General features: G+C 43.1%; 1 long non-coding RNA gene across 7 annotated transcripts in view; it reads left to right on the top strand.

The window, feature by feature from the left end:
* Positions 1 to 18,545, top strand: part of LOC103003887 (uncharacterized) — a 293,955-nt gene that overhangs the window by 36,265 nt on the left and 239,145 nt on the right. For all 7 annotated transcript variants that reach the window (XR_009005961.1, XR_009005960.1, XR_449486.2 and 4 more), the window contains exon 7: positions 9,621 to 9,774. This is a non-coding gene — a long non-coding RNA (uncharacterized LOC103003887). The remainder of the gene's footprint in view (positions 1 to 9,620; positions 9,775 to 18,545) is intronic.

Genomic DNA, 18,545 nt, shown 5'->3' with positions numbered 1-18,545 from the left:
GGGGAAAATATGTGGCTCCTGGTTCCATGCCTTTTCTGTGGAAGATGTCCACGTGTGCTTCACAGAAAAACTCTCCCTGATAGGTGAGCGGATTTCTGATTCCTGGAAGTTTTTAAATAAAAAAATTGAATAAGTAAATCTGCCTTCGGAAATTCATATTTTTATCTTGAACGTAGGGACAGTTTGTTATCATTGCGATAACCTACATGTTTTTGGTGTTCAAAATATATGCCATACTTAAGAGAATCTGATATTAAGAGAATCTGACCTATTGTATTATGTTAAAGATGTCAACTATGTGATTAAGCTACTGATTTTAGACTTGAGATATTGAAATGTGTAAGAGAATCTGACTAAGCTCTAACGTACTGGTTATAAATACTTTATAAGATGTGTAAGTTGAAAGCTTATGGAATATTGGGTTTTTGCAGGCTAATTTTAATAATTTGAATATTAGCTTAAAAAAATCTGGTGACTATAGATCAAGGTCTCTGGGCACAAAAAGCCCCCTTGCAACATGAAGACACTCACAGTGACACTTCGTATTGATGTGGAGACAGAAGTCCTGCCCATCAAGAAGTGCCACCTCCGCCTCCTCGCCCTGATGTCCCTGCACCAGGTAGAGCCATACCCGCCACCCAGGTCACTCGTAACCTGCAGCCACCTCTCCTGGGTCACTTTCTTTTTCTTTTTTTAAAAAATTTATTTATTTATTTATTTTTGGCTGAGTTAGGTCTTCGTTGCTGCGTGCGGGCTTTCTCTAGTTGTGGCGACCGGGGGCTACTCTTTGTTGTGGTGCATGGGCTTCTCATTGTCGTGGCTTCTCTTGTTGCAGAGCACGGGCTCTAGGCACACGGGCTTTAGTAGTTGTGGGGCATGGGCTCAGTAGTTGTGGCTCGCGGGCTCTAGGCATGTGGGCTTCAGTAGTTGTGGTGTACGGGCTCAGTAGTTGTGGCTCGTGGGCTCTAGGCACGTGGGCTTCAGTAGTTGTGGTGTACGGGCTCAGTAGTTGTAGCTCGCTGGCTCTAGAGCGCAGGCTCAGTAGTTGTGGCGCACGGGCTTAGTTGCTCCGCGGCATGTGGGATCTTCCCAGACCAGGGCTTGAATCCATGTCCCCTGCATTGGCAGGTGGATTCTTAACCACTGCGCCACCAGGAAAGCCCTTTCCTGGTCGCCTTCTGTACTGTGTTGCCATCCTTTACGTCTCTCTCTCTATGTCTCATGTTACCCAGGAGCTTCCTAAGTATTTATTCGTATTTCTACCCCACCACCTACCAAAGCTGATGTTTTGTTCGTGTCTTTGTACGAGGCTCTCTGAGTCTAATAGACCCTCTACAGTGCTATACAACCTCGTTCTAGAACCCGGGAAGCCTTACCATTGAATTCAGGAGCTGAGACCACCCCGTGTGGAGCAGCAATGAGCAGGTGGTCCCACAGCTCCTGGAGGTTCTGATTTACTGGCTCGGTGTGGGCCTCAGGAAGCAATGTTTAAGAAAGTTCCAGAGGATTCCAGTGTGCAAAGTGCTGGGTTGGAGGGAGGTGATTAGAATCCGGAAGCAGTTTAAAGGCACCAGATTTGTAAAATGAATGCTTAGAATTCTGGTTAGCATGTAGGCAATGAGAAGAGCGAGAAAATGACGGCAGTTTGGGGCAAAGACCCTTCCCCTGCCCCCCCACCCCTCATTCGGAACCTCCGCTAATGGCTCTGGGGCCTGTGAGTATCGGAAGCAGTGGAGGCCTTGGTTTCTGGGGGTCTCAGTGGAGAGAATGATCATCGCTGGTGTTTCACCCCTGACCTGGGAAAGTGTCTGGAAAACTGACAAGGAGCCCAGGCTGAGGGCTAGAAGCAGCAGATCGTCGTGGCTCAGAGAGATATGGGGACCTTTGTGTCACCACCGCCCCCCGAGGCTGTGTCGAGGCCCTGGGCCTCCACTAGACTGAGGAAGAGCTGGACAGGCAGGTGGTGGCAGCAAGACGGGCCAGTTCTCTGCGTGTGCATGTGGCCTAGAAGGAGGGACCGCCCTGGAACCATCCCTGCGAGGACACGGCCTTGGCTCCTGGACTCGGCCGGAACACAGTCCCGCCCAAATTGAAGTCCACTCAGTATATAGAGGGAGGAAGACCGGCCAGACCCAAGCCTAGAGGAGAAGCTAAAACCTGGTGGAAGAGATATTGAAGTTGAAATATTCAGTTAAAAAGAGTACTTCACTGTCTAAACCTGAAAACACGATTTCCTCACTAGAGAGTTGATTGACAGATTAAAGATGAGGTGGTCACTGTGGAGACACAGCTTTAAGAGCCAGAAGGTCAGGTGGACGGAATATCTCAAAACAGAGCACAACTACAGAGAGATGGAAAAATGGGGAAAAATGCATTTGGTGGAAATCCAGCCTGCTTTAAGAGTAAAACACTCCATCTCAGTGAGGAAATAGTTGGTAACTTGTTTTCAGAAAACAGTGGAAATTATGAGAGATAACTGTTAATGGAATAGAAAAGGGTGGTAGAATTTACATATTAATTAGAAGAAGAAGAATAGTTAGAGATAGACTAACAAAACCACGGAGAATTTTTTTAAAAAGGAAGAAATGACAATTTGAAATATTTAGTAATTCTGAAGGAAGGTGGAATATATAATCAAGGATATTAGCCATTATGGTGGCAAATGGGCTAGATTTTGTACTATAACACAAACCCATTTATGTACAATTTGTAATAATCACACTTAAAACAAACGAACACAGAACACTCGAACAACATAAGGGTCAGAAGAGAATAACCAAAAAACAAGGCACGAGGCAATATTAAACAAAATGAAACTCGTAAAACACTGACCAGAAAACCTCTAAAAAGTATAAACCAGGAAAGGCAATATGTTAATGTATAATATAATTAATGTCATAATATAGCAAAATAATAATTTGCATTTAATGTTAAGCATCCATGAGACCAAATAGGGAGACAGAGTGATCATGAAAAGAAACCAGTCTCAGACCTCAGAGCGTCAGAAACAGCAGCTAACTGCTGGTGGGAACGTAAACTGATACAGCCACTGTGGAGAACAGTGTGGAGGTTCCTTACAAAACTAAAAATAGAACTACCATGTGACACAGCAATCCCACTACTGGGCATACACCCAGAGAAAACCATAATTCAAAAAGAGTCCTGTACCACAATGTTCATTGCAGCTCTATTTACAATAACCAGGACATGGAAGCAACCCAAGTGTCCATCGATAGACGAATGGATAAAGAAGATGTGTCACATATATACAATGGAATATTATTCAGCCATAAAAAGAAATGAAATTGAGTTATTTGTAGTGAGGTGGATGGACCTAGAGTCTGTCATACAGAGTGAAGTAAGTCAGCAAGAGAAGAACAAATACTGTATGCTAACACATATATATGGAATCTAAAAAAAAAAAAAAATGGTTCTGAAGAACCTAGGGGCAGGACAGGAATAAAGACGCAGACGTAGAGAATGGACTTGAGGACACGGGGAGGGGGAAGGGTAAGCTGGGATGAAGTGAGAGAGTAGCATGAACATATATACACTACCAAATGCAAAATAGATAGCTACTGGGAAGCAGCCGCATAGCACAGGGAGATCAGCTCGGTGCTTTGTGACCACCTAGAGGGGTGGGATAGGGAGGGTGGGAGGGAGATGCAAGAGGGAGAAGATATGGGGATATATGTATATGTGTAGCTGATTCACTTTGTTATACAGCAGAAACTAACACACCATTGTAAAGCAACTATACTCCAATAAAGATGTTTAAAAAAAACAACAGCAGCTAATTATGCAAGACCAAAAGTATGCAAATGCTATATGTGATGAGAGCATGTTTATAACAGGAAACTCGAATATATCTTTTTCAAGAATGGACAGATCTAGTAGACAAACAAAAAGTAAAGCCTGGAGAAATTGAATAACACGATCAACAAACGAAATTGTAGCTGTAAATGTAAGCTCGCATCTCCCAAGTAGAGGCTATATGTTTTTCGTATGACTTTCACACAAAAGGTGTTCATTAGTTAACCGTGGAGAAAAACTTAGTAGAGATTTTCAGACCACAGAGTCTGTTAAGAGGTCGTTAAAAACATCTTACTGCTTGAAAACTAAGAAACACTCCCATAAAATCTTTGGATCAAAGACAGAATAAAAAGTGAGATCACAAACTACCTAGAAAGCAACCAGGAGGAAACCTCATACCAAATGTTGTGGGCACAACTGAACTCAGAACAGCTTATAGCTCAAATCATTTTGTTATTAAGGAAGAAATACTCAAGATAAAGGAACTAAGGAAAGATAAAATCAAAAAATCACCTGAAGGTATTAGAAAAGGAAGAACAAAATAAACCCAAGAAACCAGGAAGGGAGAATGACTAACGATCAAAGCTGAATTTAATGAAATAAAAAATGCACAACAAAGAAATTCAGAAAGGATAATTTAAACCAAAAACCTGTTTTTCTTAAAGATCAGCAAAATAGAACTTTGCAAGTGTTCTGATTCATGAAAAAGAAAAAATAACACTAAAAAAATGAACACACTTTGACAGACCATTCATTACATGGACTCAGCTTGAAAAAAAAAATTATAAAGAGAGAACTAAAGTGGAGTGTAATTCCTACCAGGCAGGAGATGGTGACCAAGGAGGTTGTTTAAAATAGAAGAGACAAGACTTTTGCTACTGATGAGCAGATCTCTTAAAGACTTTTCTAGCTTATCATATGGTGATTCATTGACTAAAACTAAACTTTAAAGTATCTTTAAACTTGAAAGATGAGGGAGTCAATCTGTTTATAGTGGTGACATTCAGTATAATAGTTATTGGTGAGCTACATGTTCAAGGACTATAGCCTGGGCAATCTATAACCCAAGGTCATTAATGTCACCACAATCCACAGTTTAATAATTTGCTTTCAATGTGTGTTTACATTTGAAAATATTGCTAAGTTGGCAGAGAAGACTAATATCGGTCAAGACAGATCTAGAAAGCAGAAAACTGTCAAGTGTTTAGCGATATGCTAAGGGATTAAATACATGGAATTTCTCTGATTTTGAACAATAGTAACAACATAACCTGGAACAAGAGAAACCAATATTATGTCACAGGTCAAAGAAGCAATGGTTTCTGTTACTATATATAATGCTTTTTCAATATTTGATACTTATGCTATATGTGATGCTTATTCACCTAAAATGAAACTTGGGCTTGAAAATGGACGAAAATAAGAATAACTTTGTATAAATGGAAAATAGCATTTAGGGAAAGAGCTAAAAAGTCTTGATTCAACTTTTTTCTGTGTCTTTACGCCTCTTTCATAGACATCTGAAGTCACCATCTGAAAGAAAAGAAAACGAAGAACAACGCAAAAATTTTTTAAAGAAACACAGAGACACACATAGTAATAAAGTAGTTCACCCACGTAAGCATTTTGACATTCTCTGTCCCATACGATCTCCTTAAAAACCCTGAAGAGCGTGGCGGGTATGCTTTTCCTTATGCACGTGAAGGAACTAAGATTCATGTACACTGAACTGAGGAAGGCCATGTGGAGACAAATGGCAACTGAAGATTCAATGTTGTTTTGACAAGTCTTTCATCTCCTTGGTTAAATTTATTCCTCAGCATTTTATTCTTTGGATGCTATTTTAAATGGAATTATTTTATTAATTTCATTTTCAGATTGTTTATTCCTGGTGTACAGAGACATAAATTTTTGTGTGTGTTTATCTTGTATCCTGCGACTTTGCTGAATTCATTTATTATCTTTGGTCATTTTTTTGTGGATTCTTTGTAATTTTCTAGATGCAAAATTTTGTCATCCATAAATAGGGTTAGTTTTAAACATCCTTTCCAATTTGATGTCTTTTTTTCCTTGCCTAAATTCTCTGACCAGGGCTTCCAGTACGATTACAAATAGCCATGGTGAAAGTAGGCAACCTTGTCTTGTTCCTAATTTAGGGACTGATTTCAGTCTTTTGCCACTGAATATGATCTTAGCTGATGTTTTTTCCTAAATGTTCTTTATCATGTTGAAGAGTTCTTGTCTGTTCCTAGTTTGCTGAGTGTTTTTGTCATGAGAGGGTAATGAATAATGTCAAATGCTTTTTCTGTATCTACCAAGATGATTATTCTATTAATGAGGTATATTACATGGATTTTCTTATGTTGAAACACCCTTGCATTCCTGGGATAAATTTGGGAAGTTTTGGCCACTGTTTCTTCAAATATTTTTTCTTCCCCTTTCTGTCTCTGTTCTCCTTCTGGGCCTCCCATAATTCATACGTTGGTATTTTTGATAGCGAGCCATAGGACCCTAAGGCTTTGTTCATTTATTTCCTTTTTCTTTTTCTTACTGCTTCTCAGACTGGGTAATTTCAACTGAACTATCTTTAAGTTCACTGATTATCTCTTCTGCCTGTTTGAATCTGCTGTTGAATACCTCTAGTAAAATTTTAAATTTCAGCTGTTTTATTTTCAGCTCCAGAAGTTTTATTTCATTCTTTTTTATAATTTCTAACTCTTTTTAAAATTTGTTATATTTTTTTACTGACTCACTCACTCATTGTCCGCCTGATTTCCTTCTGTTCTTTGTCTGTGGTTGCTTTCAGTTCTTTGAGCATATTTAAGACAGTTTAGAGACTTTTTCTAGTAAGTCCAATGTTTGGGATGTTTTTGTTAATTTCTCTTTTATTTTCCCTGTGAATGGGTCATACTTTCCTGCTTCTCTGTATGCTTTGTAATTTTTGTTGAGAACTGGATGTTTTGAATGCTGTGATGTGGTGACTAAAAATCAGATTCTACTTCCTCTCCAGGGGTTCCTGTTGTTACTTGAGGAAGGCTGCACTGTTGCTTTGTTTGTGACTTTTCCAAACCATTTTTGAAAAGACTATATTCTTTGTCACATGTGGTCACTGGAGTATCTGTTTTGTTATCTCTGCAGCCAGTCAATGACTTCCCAGAGATTTCCTTAAATATGTGGGTCCAATAAGAAAAGAAACAACTGTACCTGTCTCTATAAATTTCCATGGACCAATGTAGGTGCAGAAGCCACTTCAGTCAGTGGGCATTGATAGAATGACCAGTCTCGGTGCTGGCCCCCCAGCTATAAAGCAGTGCTCGAAATGGACAATTCCTGTTTTTGGAGGACTCCCTAAGCTTTTAATGAAAGATATCTTAACAAAATATATATTTTTAGTATGTAATAATAACTCTCCACAGGAGAGTTATTTTTGCTATTTTTATTTTCTGATTATTAACAGGGTTTAGAGAGATCAATTCCTGATGTAGGTCTAATAGAAAACTAATTTTAAAAGTCTTCCAAAAGAGGGAGAACTTAGAGATAATCTTGAATCAAACTCTCATTTTATATGATACCTAAAAATGGTAATTGAATAAGAACCCAACTTCATGTTTTGTTAAGTAAGAATTAATTCTGAATTAATTATAAGTATATCGTACATGTTAATATATCAAAATCCTAAGTGTTTTGCATTAAATTCTTAAAAATCTGAATTCATGGTAAAAGCCAAGTTGTATAAAATTTAGCTCCTGTATTTATTAACTCTTTTAAGAAGCAAATGTTTCAGTTAAGGAGAAATGTTTCTGAGGCCGTTATGCGTCTCACACGTGTGTCTGGATTAATTTTGCGTTTGAAATATTTTATGCAACTTGATAAAAATTACAAAAAAAAAAAATTACATTAACCACAGATAATTAAAAAATAGTATAATATGAAAATTCACTTTAGGTGTGTATAGTTTTCTACTCTGCTCTGTGCCATTTGGAAAGTTTACAAAATTTTATGAAGAGATAATTAAATAGATGCATATATATATACGTGTATGTGTATCTTTAAAATTTTCTTTTCAGAGAATAGAAAAGAAATGTTAACCTTAAAGAAAATCGTAATTATCCCATGGCTCTGGACACCTCTTTAAAGATCCTGCTGGGCAGTGAGGTTGATTGGGTGAGACCATCACGTGACATGAGCATCAGCTAGCTACAGGCCAAATCCGTCCTGATGGTGTTAACAGAGAGGGTGAATTATTTAACTGGGAGACTATGATTCTCAGCTTAGATACTAATTTTCTAGCTACTGCAGCTATATTTCATTCTCACTTTAAACACACCTGGCAAGAGAGACTCAGCATGAACAGATGTGTGGAGCTGCGACAGTTCGTTCTCTGAGAACCTCCACCTTTGTTTTCTCCTTTGAGAGGTGAATGTGGTTCCTAGAGCTCTTCTAGGAGCTGTCGGCATTTTGCTTGGGTCGCCATCCTTTCGAGGCCTGTTTTGCTCTTTGATTTGCCGTTTCTCAGCAAGTCTCTTCTTTCCCCCTTTCCCGCGTGTGGCATCCAAGACGCGGCCCCGCAGCCTCAAGCCTCAGCCAGACTCTGCCCAGGAATGTGTGCAGCTGCCATCGGGCGGGCAGGGACTTCACAGTTGCTCTGCCGTGCAATCCAATGAACACAGGAAACATTCCAGTGGGAAACTAATACTGCTTTAGGGAAAACTCACGGGGAGGGAAAACAGGTGAGACCACATTATCTCATCCCGTGGAAACCAGGGCACCGCTCGGCCTTATCTTCGGATAATTTACTTCTGAGCACACCGTGGTGTGACTTTTCCTCTTTCTCCAGTGTGGCTAGGGGTGTGTTTTCAATTCCCTGGCACCACGAGGTGCCAAAAGATCGCTGAGGGAGTTTGCGATGTGTTTGCTTCAGAGCTTCCTGGGCTCCGTACGGAGCACTTTTGCTTGAGGAGAATTGGAGATCACCCCCTACCCCCCCAAAATAAAAAGAATGAAATTATGCCATTTGCTGCAACATGGCTGAACCTAGAGATGATCATACTAAGTGAAGTAAGTGAGACAAAGAAAAATGTCATATGATATCACTTATATGTAGAATCTAAAAAAAAAAATACTGTATGATACAAACGAACTTATATACAAAACAGAAATAGATCCACAGACATAGAAAATAAACTTACGGTTACCAAAGGGGAAAACGGGGAGGGATAAATTAGGAATTTGAGATTAACATATATACACTACTATATATAAAATAATCAACAAGGACCTACTGTATAGCACAGGGAACTATACTCAATATTCTGTAATAGCCTATAAGGGAAAAGAATATGAAAAAGTATATATATATATATATATATATACACACACACATACGCACATATATATGAACTGAATCATTTTGCTGTACACCTGAAACTAACACAATATTGTAACTCAACTATACTTCAATAAAAAATGAGCTCGGGGTCTCTTCTTAGAACTTTTATAAAGTGAAAAGTAAGTTTCAGTAGAGAGTCAGCTGCACGGCAGGGCTCAGGACGGGTGATGGACGGCAAAGCAGGCTCTTGCTCTCCTGCTGTCCCCCTTGCTCCCGAGGCTGGGTTTTCTTGGCTTCCTTCCTTCCTTCCTTCCTTCCTTCCTTCCTTCCTTCCTTCCTTTCCTTCTTTCCTTCTCTCTTTCTCTCTTTCTCTTTGCCCTTCTTTCTCCTCTCACAGGTCAGAGTGTAGCCCGTCTATGGGCCCGCGGACCCCTTCCTCAAAGCATTTGTGCTAAATTTATATATTTATTGGTTTTAGAAATCAGCAAAAGATTCTGATACATGTGGAATGTGACTGAAAAGAAGCTGCCAAAATTGTGCTCCAAGAAGAACAAGGCTTTGTACTTCATCAGAGAATCTGGTGGCTTTCATGAGCCAGAGAACAACAGGGCTTATGAAGTAGTTTCACGAAGGTAAGTCATGCCCAGACTCAGGATCAGGAGCTGGGGAGGAGCAGGTGTTCGGGGCATTGATGCCATCCCATCCCCTCCGCTCTGGGTCTAGGGATGCTTTGAGAGCCACCAGGGCCAGGCTGGGTGACTTCACAGCGGGTCACACGAGGTGGAAAGCTGGCTGGTACTGGCAGCGCAGATGCCCTGTGAGCTTTGCAGTGAATGGGGTGCAGGGAAGTGAGGCTCTCAGAGCAAATCTTCATGAGCAGCTACCAGTCTTGATGACTAAGCGGTTTTACTTGGCTCCTGTCTTGTTTTCTTGGAGCGAGTAGCCTGGTTATTTGGCTTGTTGTCAGTGTTATTTGTCACAGGGACAGGAAGGTATTTTGGGTTTATTTTTGAGACTGCGTTACCTGGCCGTGTGGGCATCTCATGATGGGCTATCATGGTTATTACACTTAACGTTACATGGCTTTTCCATGAGATCGTGAAAACATAATAGCACATTATCTTTTTATCATGATAAACATGTTGCTTCGTAGCGATTTTCAAGTGAAATGGACAATAGATTGACAAAACAAAACGATCTCAAAAGCTTCTCTCCCCAACTCCGCCAGCCTCATGGAAAAGCTCTCTGATCACAGAATTACACAAATGACCATAAACCTTGGCACTTGGGGGTGATGCTGGCTGGAGGGGCTGGCAGGATTTAGTAGTGAGAATAAATGCTGTGCTGCAGGGGAATGGACCACACTGACCCTTTGTGAAAGGTTATGCTTTGTCTGAGGTTGCTGTTTGCCCTATGGCAGGCCAGCCGTGGAGGACTCAGCGGACGACTTCCGCTGGCCTCAGAGGTCATGGTATATTCACACTAGTTTTTGTTTTTTTTAATGTGTGTGTCATTGCACAAACTCTTTCAGATTTTGTGAACTCTGCTAAACCATATTATTTACTCAGGCATAAATAAAGACCATTCAGTTAACTAATCACATTTAGCAAATGCTTCTTTTGCAGAGTACCTTACCAAGCCCTGCAAGATTCCTTGCAATTACAAAGACCATTTGTGGTTCCTGAAAGCCAGGCATGCCAGATTTAGTATTCCAAGGCAAAGACACTGTATATAAGCAAAGTAGGTTAATAACCTGGTTTATGTATTTAGATGTATTTTCAAAAGCACATATGCTTTATTTTCTCTTGACAAACTAGGGCCTGTCCTGAGAAGCAGAAGCCAGATGATGAGGGTCTAGAATCATGTCATATGAAGAGAGTCGGGAGAATTAGGCATTTTTAGCCTGGGGAAGAGAATACACAATGGGGGCAAGATAGTTGTCTTTAAACATTTGAGAAGCTGTCAGGTGGGAAAAGGATTAGACTGATTCTGTGAAACTCCAGAGGGCATAAATATGGTGGAAGTTTCAAGGAAGCAGATTTGGGTTGAAAGAAATGTCTAACAATTTGAGTTACACATAAACAAGTGATGGGTTCTAAAACACTGCAGGGTGGTTTCAAGGAAGGAATTTCTGCACCAATTAATCCATGGACACTTGGATTAGATATTTCTTAAGGTACCTTTCTTTTATTTTTAAAGATTTATTTATTATTTATTTATTTATTTTATTTATTTTTGGCTGCGTCGGATCTTAGTTGAGGCACACGGGATCTTTCGTTGCTGCACACAGGCTATTCGTTGTGGTGCGCGAGCTTCTCTCTAGTTGTGGTGTGCAGGTTTTCTCTTCTCTAGTTAAGGCGCGTGAGCTCAGTAGTTGTGACGCACGGGCTTAGTTGCCCCACGGCATATGGGATGTTAGTTCCCTGACCTGGGATCAAATCCGTGTCCCCTGCGTTGTAAGGCGGATTCTTTACCACTGGACCACCAGGGAAGTCCCTCTTAAGGTACCTTTCAACTCAACATTCTATGATTCTTGGACACGCAAATTCCACTTTACACAAAGGGTTGGTTTTGTTGCCCACAATCAGTGTCAATAGCAAATCCACAGCTGTCCCAATACCCAAATGTAAACAGGGCATAGAGGCCCCTTGAGACCGTATCCAGTGAGCTCTCCTCCCCAGTCTACAGCCGAAGGCCTTCCTGGTGGGTCTAGGTTTCTCTTTTTGGCCAAGAACATCACACATGTGATGGTCCAGGCTGGTCCTTCTGCCTGGAATTTCTCCGTTCTGCTTCCCTGTATCAACCCTGTAATCTCAATGCCAATGTCTCTCCTTCTGGGGAAGCCGTTTCTGGTCAGCAGGTACCCCTGCACACTTGGAAAACCCGCATAGCCCCGTGCTCTGCCCTTTCACGATTCCTTGCTCCAGCTGGGGTCCTTTGTTCACGTTTGTCTTTCCTGTCAGACTTGAACCTTGTGAGGGCCGAGGCAGGCCACAGACTCACGGCCGTATCGGCAGCATCTTAGCACACCTCCGAGCACAAAGTGTCTCATTAGAAGTATCTGCTAGATGAAGGTTATCCTCGTGCATTTTGAGATTCTCATGTATACTGATAGCAGGTTTACTTTTAAAATTTCAAGAACTCGGGCATTGTGTGTGGTACCAGAGTGCATCTCTGAGAGGGCTGTGGACGTTTAGGAATCGGAAAGCTTTTGAAGGTTTTTAAGAGTTTTGTATCCTTACCATATCGTTACTTGCAGGATTTCATTCCCAGGGAGATGCCTTTGGAGTTCTTGGGGCAGCTGGGCCCACAGGTCACCTCAACTCTCCGCCCAACAGCAACAAAAGGCATGGTCAGAATTGCCTGATTTGGGGGCAGAGTGAGCCTGGAAGGGAAAGAAGTGCTCATAGTGAGAAAAGGCAAGAATTTCAAGTGGTTTCCCTGAGCTTCTTGGGAGTTTGGGGACCAGACTGAAAAGAGAGATCCTGGTTTTTTGAGCCGTGTGACTCCACAAAACCATCTTCTTCCTCCCGCCCAATCCATCCTGTTTGTCCTGAGGAAAGTGTAGGCCCCGTGGCGGGCAGCCGCACAGATGGAACGCACGGCCCAGGCTTGCGCAGAACATTCTCAGGGCTGCCTGCTGACAGAGCAGTAAGTTACTTTATCCAGGGAAGAGGTGGTAATAACAGTTACGACCCCTTTTGTAGCTATTGCCATTGTCCTAGGACTATCAGCCCAAAACGTGGCTTTCGTAGTGAAAATGAGAGAAGGGATGGGCCTGGAGCCCACCGCTGGGGGTGTGGTCCGGGGACGCGCCCGGCCTGGTCTCACTTGGGGGTGGGGCTGGAGATGCTGTTTCCCAGGCCTGAGGTTGTGTCTGTGATGAATCCTCCTTGCCCTCCGCTGGCCGTAGTCAAGTCAGCAAGCATTTCCTGAGAAACTGAGAGGGACACTGTGATGAGTAAGAATCTACACTGAGGATCTTCGGGGGCTTAAAGGTACAAACAGCCTGGGCCCGTGGGCCTCAGGGCCTTGTTTGGGGACACACGGATTAAACGTGTGACCTTAGTCCCATCAGCAAGATACTCAGGTCAGTAGAGCCTGCAGGTGTGTGTGTGTGTCTGAGTCTCATAGGGAGCAATTCATTCTTGTCTTCCTGTAAAGCAGCATATGGGAGGGGGAGCTTCCCAAAGCAGCGGTGCTGGGAGCGGGTCGGTGGCGGGGACTCGAGAACTGTGACGGGTGTGAGCGCCACGCGGCACCGACGGCCTACGGCGGGTTAGGAGCTTGGCAAACAGCCTCTTGGATCCTACAGCTTGAGGAACAGTGCAGTCAAGTCAGAGAAGAGGAATAAACAAAAACTAACCAGTGAGAAGATTGTCAAAATAATTATCCGCGAAAGAATAAGAAAGAAATCTGGCTTCTGGAGGAGCAGCTGTCCTCCTGGAACCAGTGTCTCTGCTGGCACGTCTGTCTCTGATGTGACCCCGGCTGGGGGTGCTGAGAGGACCCTCTAATCCCGAGGTGACTCTTTGCGAATGGCTGCCTGTGTGTGCACGTGCGTGTGTGCATTTGGGTGTGTGTGTGTATTCCTGCAGGAACCCACAGCTCAAGTGAACACAGAATCGTTGTCTCCAGGGCTGTCAGCCTGTCACATTTGATGAGTCCTAGATTTGAAAAGGAAAAAAGAAACACATCACTCACATCCAACCAATAAGCAATATGCAGGCCACATGACTGGCGCTCTCTCTCTCTCTCTCTTTCTCTCTCGTTCTCTCTCACTCGCTCGCTTTCTGTGCAGAAAAAGCAAAAGTCACCTGAATTCAAAGTTGGAACAGGGCTGCATCCTCTGCAAAGCCTGGGATGTCCGAGGTTCTGCTCTGTTGCTCATTCTGGCAAAGACAGAGGGAGGTGACTCAGGACAAACTGCAGCTGCATGGAATCCTGGCACTGAAAGTAGCCAGAAACCCCACGATCCTGTGGCTGGCTGAGTCCACTGCTGGGCAGGGTCCATCCACAGGGACCCTTCTGGGCCTTCAAGGACACTGGCAGAGAGCCAGGTGGTGCTGGAAAGGCTTTCAACTCTTTCTCGTTTTCTAAAACTCATGCACTTTTTACTTTTGTTAAAGGCTGGAAAGATTCCCTTGCTCATGGCTTTCCATTACCTGATTCAAACAAGAACAGCGTGTGAGAAAACTGTCACCTCTAAGAGGAAAGTCTCTCTCCTCTTGGGCAGGTTGGGCTCCCAAACCTCGTAAGATATTCCCCCGGAGGGTGACTCACACCCACTCACCCCCATAAACCCTCCCCACCCCTTCAGAGGGAGTAACGTTTGGTGTCAAAGAAGGGGGAGAATTTCCCACAGAAGTGCAGCTTTCTGACAGAGAGCACACGCAGGGCCTGAACACTTGGCAAAAATGACTCACAAGTTTGAGAGTGAGAAGGAGGAGAGAGGACCACTGAGGTGAAGGCCGGGGTGGCCTGTGTGTTTTTCGGGATGTTCCAGAAGTTCTGTGCGGTTGTCTCGCCTGAAGCAAACCTGTTAAAGCAAACGTTTAGGATTTTAAGCCCAGTATGCCCTTTGCCTTCCAAGAAAGAGAGTTCAAAAAGAAAGTGTGCAATGTTCAAAGCAGAACTATTTACAATAGCCAAGACATGGAAGCATCCTAAATGTCCATTGACAGATGAATGGATAAAGATGTGGTAATTATATATACAATGGAATACTACTCAGCCATAACAAGGAAGGAAATAATGCCATTTGCAGCAACATGGATGGACCTAGAGATTATCATGCTAGGTGAAGTAAGTCAGACAGAGAAAGACAAATACCTTATGATATTGTTTGTATCTGGAATCTAAAACAGTGATACAAAGGAACTTATTTACAAAACAGAAACAGACTCACAGACGTAGCAAACAAATTTATGGTTAACCAAAGGGGGAGGGGGGGGGAGGGATAAATTAGGAGTTTGGGATTAACATATACACACTACTATATATAAAATAGATAACCAACAAGGGCCTACTGTATAACACCGGGAACTCTACTCAATACTCTGTAATAACCTATAACAGAAAATAATCTGAAAAAGAATATGTGTGTATAATTGAATCACTTTGCTGTACACCTGAAACTAATACACTGTAAATCAACTGTAGCCCAGTATAAAATAAAAATGAAATTAAAGCAAAGAAAATGGGCAAGAAACTGGAACCCTGATCTTCCCTGTGACCTCCATCTTTTGTATTTCATGTTCTCAATGTTTACGTAAATAACATTATGCCCTCCCTGTCTCCCTTGATGGGCTCTACAGCAATTAGGAAGGTGAGATCATAGTTCTGTCCTCCCTCTGCCATGAGGTGTAGGTGGCAGCCCCTCCCAGGGACGAGTGAGGGGAGGGGTCCCCTTGCAGAGGACGCTGGGTGTCCTGACTCAGCTGCTCAGCCCCAGGACGTAACCCTGGCCCAGGACAGAGCGGGGCTGAGTGCCCACTGTTCACACAGACGTGCTTCTGGGCTCGGCCTCTAGCTCTCCGTCCCTGCCCCACGCGTGCCCCGTCCCAGCCCCACCTCTGCCGAGTCGCCCCGCGTTGTTCTCCCCCGAGGCCCAGCCCTGCCCCCGTGGCCTCTCCCTCCATCCGGCGCTGCCGTGACGCCGGCCCTACCGCGGCCTCAGCTCCCAGTCAAGAGTCTCATTCCTCCACCCTTGACTTAGAGTGTCTGCTGGAGCTCTGAGGCCTTATGTGCGACATGTCCCCCTACCTCAGAGCCAGAATTTCCCAAAACCAAAGCTACTCATTAATCTCTTATCAATAAGCTGCTGTGTGCCAGACCCTGTGCTGGAGAGAAAAGGTAAGCCGACCGTTAACACACAAGCAGCTGCAGCATCCTTTCTGGAAGCAGGGGCTTTGGAGAAGGAAAGGCGGGGTGTTGTCACTTTTGAGCTGTTTGAACTTAGGCAAACTACACAACTTCTCAAAACATCAATTTATTCATGACAAAAGGTGGGGCATAACCTGATAGTCTTGAAGTGCCGCAGCAAGAATTTAATGTGAGAGCGTGTGAGAGACACCTGACTGAAGCTGGTGTAGAGTTGAGATCAGTGAATATCGGTTATGGAAGACAGAGAGGGGTGTAGCGCTGACAGCAAGGGTGCATGGGGGTTAATGAGAGGAGGCGGGGTCGAATGCATGCAGGCATCATCTCGTGTGTTAAGCTAAAGAAGCTCTGCTTTATCCTGGAAGCTATGGGAGCGCTGAAGGAATTTAAGCAGGAAAATGACATGATCAGATCTGCATTTTAGAAAGAACACGTTGGCAACTCTGAGGTCGGGCTTGGACTCGTGCCAGGCTGCAGGCAGCGAGACCAGTTAGGGGCCGTCGCAGGAAAGCCGGGCAAGCGGTGATGAGGGCTGGATTAAGGTAATGGCTTTGGGGATAGAGAGGATGGCTCGGATGTGAGTGGATATTAAGGACGGAGAATCCGTAGGACTTGGTAACTTGACATGAGGCTAAATGAGAAGGAGGGTCTGGGATGCCTGCCAAGTTTCTGCTGTGGGCGAGTGGATGGAGGGTAGCATCGTGCAATAAAATAAAGAAGATCGAAAGAGGAAAACATTTTAATGATGGGTCCAGTTTGAAACCTAATGAATTTTCTATTCGATTAATTTAATGGAAGTTGGGCTTTTCTTCCAGACGTAAGGAGCCAAAATCCGGGAGATGCTGAGTGGTGCAGTCGGTTCAGAGGAAGAGTCAGGTGTCAGGTGAGAAGAACCAAAGGCAAAGACCTGGGGAATCATGGATATTTAAGGAAGGAAGATGACAAATTGGTGATGTGGTCTAGATGGATGAGTCATGGGGCTCAGAAGAGAATCAGGAAAAGTTGGTGTCACAGAAGGTGGATGAGGGAGTGATTGATGTTGTCACAGACAGAAACATAAGTCAGAGAAGAGGAAACGGACCATTGGGCTGGGAAACACAGAGGCCATTAGGGACCCTGGAGAGAGCTATGGCCTTGGAGTTGAGGAAGGAACACAGGTGTAGTTGTAAATAACATGGGATGGGGTGGATCTCCGATATAGTCTATTGCGTCAAGAAGACTTACCGTGAAAAAGGGAGAGGAGGAGAGGGAATTTAGAAAGGATTTGAATTTGAAGAAAGTAGTTTTAAAATTTGCATTTGGAGCCAATGTGTGAGAACGCTGTGAGTGTGTGTGTGTGTGTGTGTGTGTGTGTATGTTCTAGAAGGAAACTCAGTGGACGTGGAAAGGTAGAAGATAAAGGAGTAGGCGATGGAGTGCTGCCCTTGAGGAGGGGGCGGGGACAGTAGCAGAGGACCAGTGATGGCAGGGGCCCTGCAAGGAAGGACTGAGACAAAAGAGACGGAGCAAAGGCCAGTGCATATGCAGAGATTCATTTTATTAATTTTTTAAATTTTTATTAAATTTTGATTTTTTTATTGGAGTATAGTTGCTTTACAATGTTGTGTTAGTTTCAAAGTGAATCAGTTATATGTATTTATATGTCCCTTCTTTTTTGGATGTCCTTCCCATTTAGGTCACCACAGAGCACTGAGTAGAGTTCCCTGTGCTCTACAGTAGGTTCTCATTAGTTATCTATTCTATACATAGTGTCAATAGCGTATATGTGTCAATCCCAATCTCCCAATTCATCCCACCCCCCTTCCCCCCTTCATAGATTCATTTTAATGGAGGGGGTAAATAGTTCTTGCCTGTTACACTGTATTTGTTTCTGTTATTCCCGGCAAGTTCATCCACTGAGAATACGGAGGAGGTGGACTTGAGGGTAGACATAGCCCTGTAAGTAGCTTTTCAGAGGAATAAGGAGAGGAAATGGCTAGTAGTTATTGACTATTTACTGTGTTCTGGTCAGAATTTTAATTGCTTTAAATTTATTAACTCTTTTAATCCTCACAATAACTCTATAAGGCAGATACAGTAATCATCCCTCTTTTACAGAAAAGGAAACAGACACAGAGCTCTTTAAATACATTGACAAATATCTTGACAGAGGAGGACTTGAACTCAACATTTGGACTCAACAGACCAGCCTTTAATGGATTCGTGCACATATGGGGCACAAATATTTCGTTTATTCATTCAGCAAACGCTAATCGAGTAATCTGTACGTGCCAAGCCCTTGTTTCAATCATGAGGGATGCACTGACAAACAAAATAGTAAAGGTGCTAATGTTCGTATTTTAATGATGGAAGATTGACAAGAAACAAAATAGAAAAATACACTGTGTAGTTTGTAGTTGGCAATAAGTGGTATAGAAAAAAAGGAAAACACAGAACAGGTGAAGGGGCTGGAGATGGGCTGTGAATACAGTGGAGTGGAGCTCATTTGGGACGGGAACGGGTTAGCCCTGTAGACATCGGC

This window comes from Balaenoptera acutorostrata, chromosome 18 (genome assembly GCF_949987535.1).
Source record: "Balaenoptera acutorostrata chromosome 18, mBalAcu1.1, whole genome shotgun sequence".
Lineage (NCBI taxonomy): Eukaryota > Metazoa > Chordata > Mammalia > Artiodactyla > Balaenopteridae > Balaenoptera > Balaenoptera acutorostrata.
This window is presented reverse-complemented; position numbering and strand designations above follow the sequence as displayed.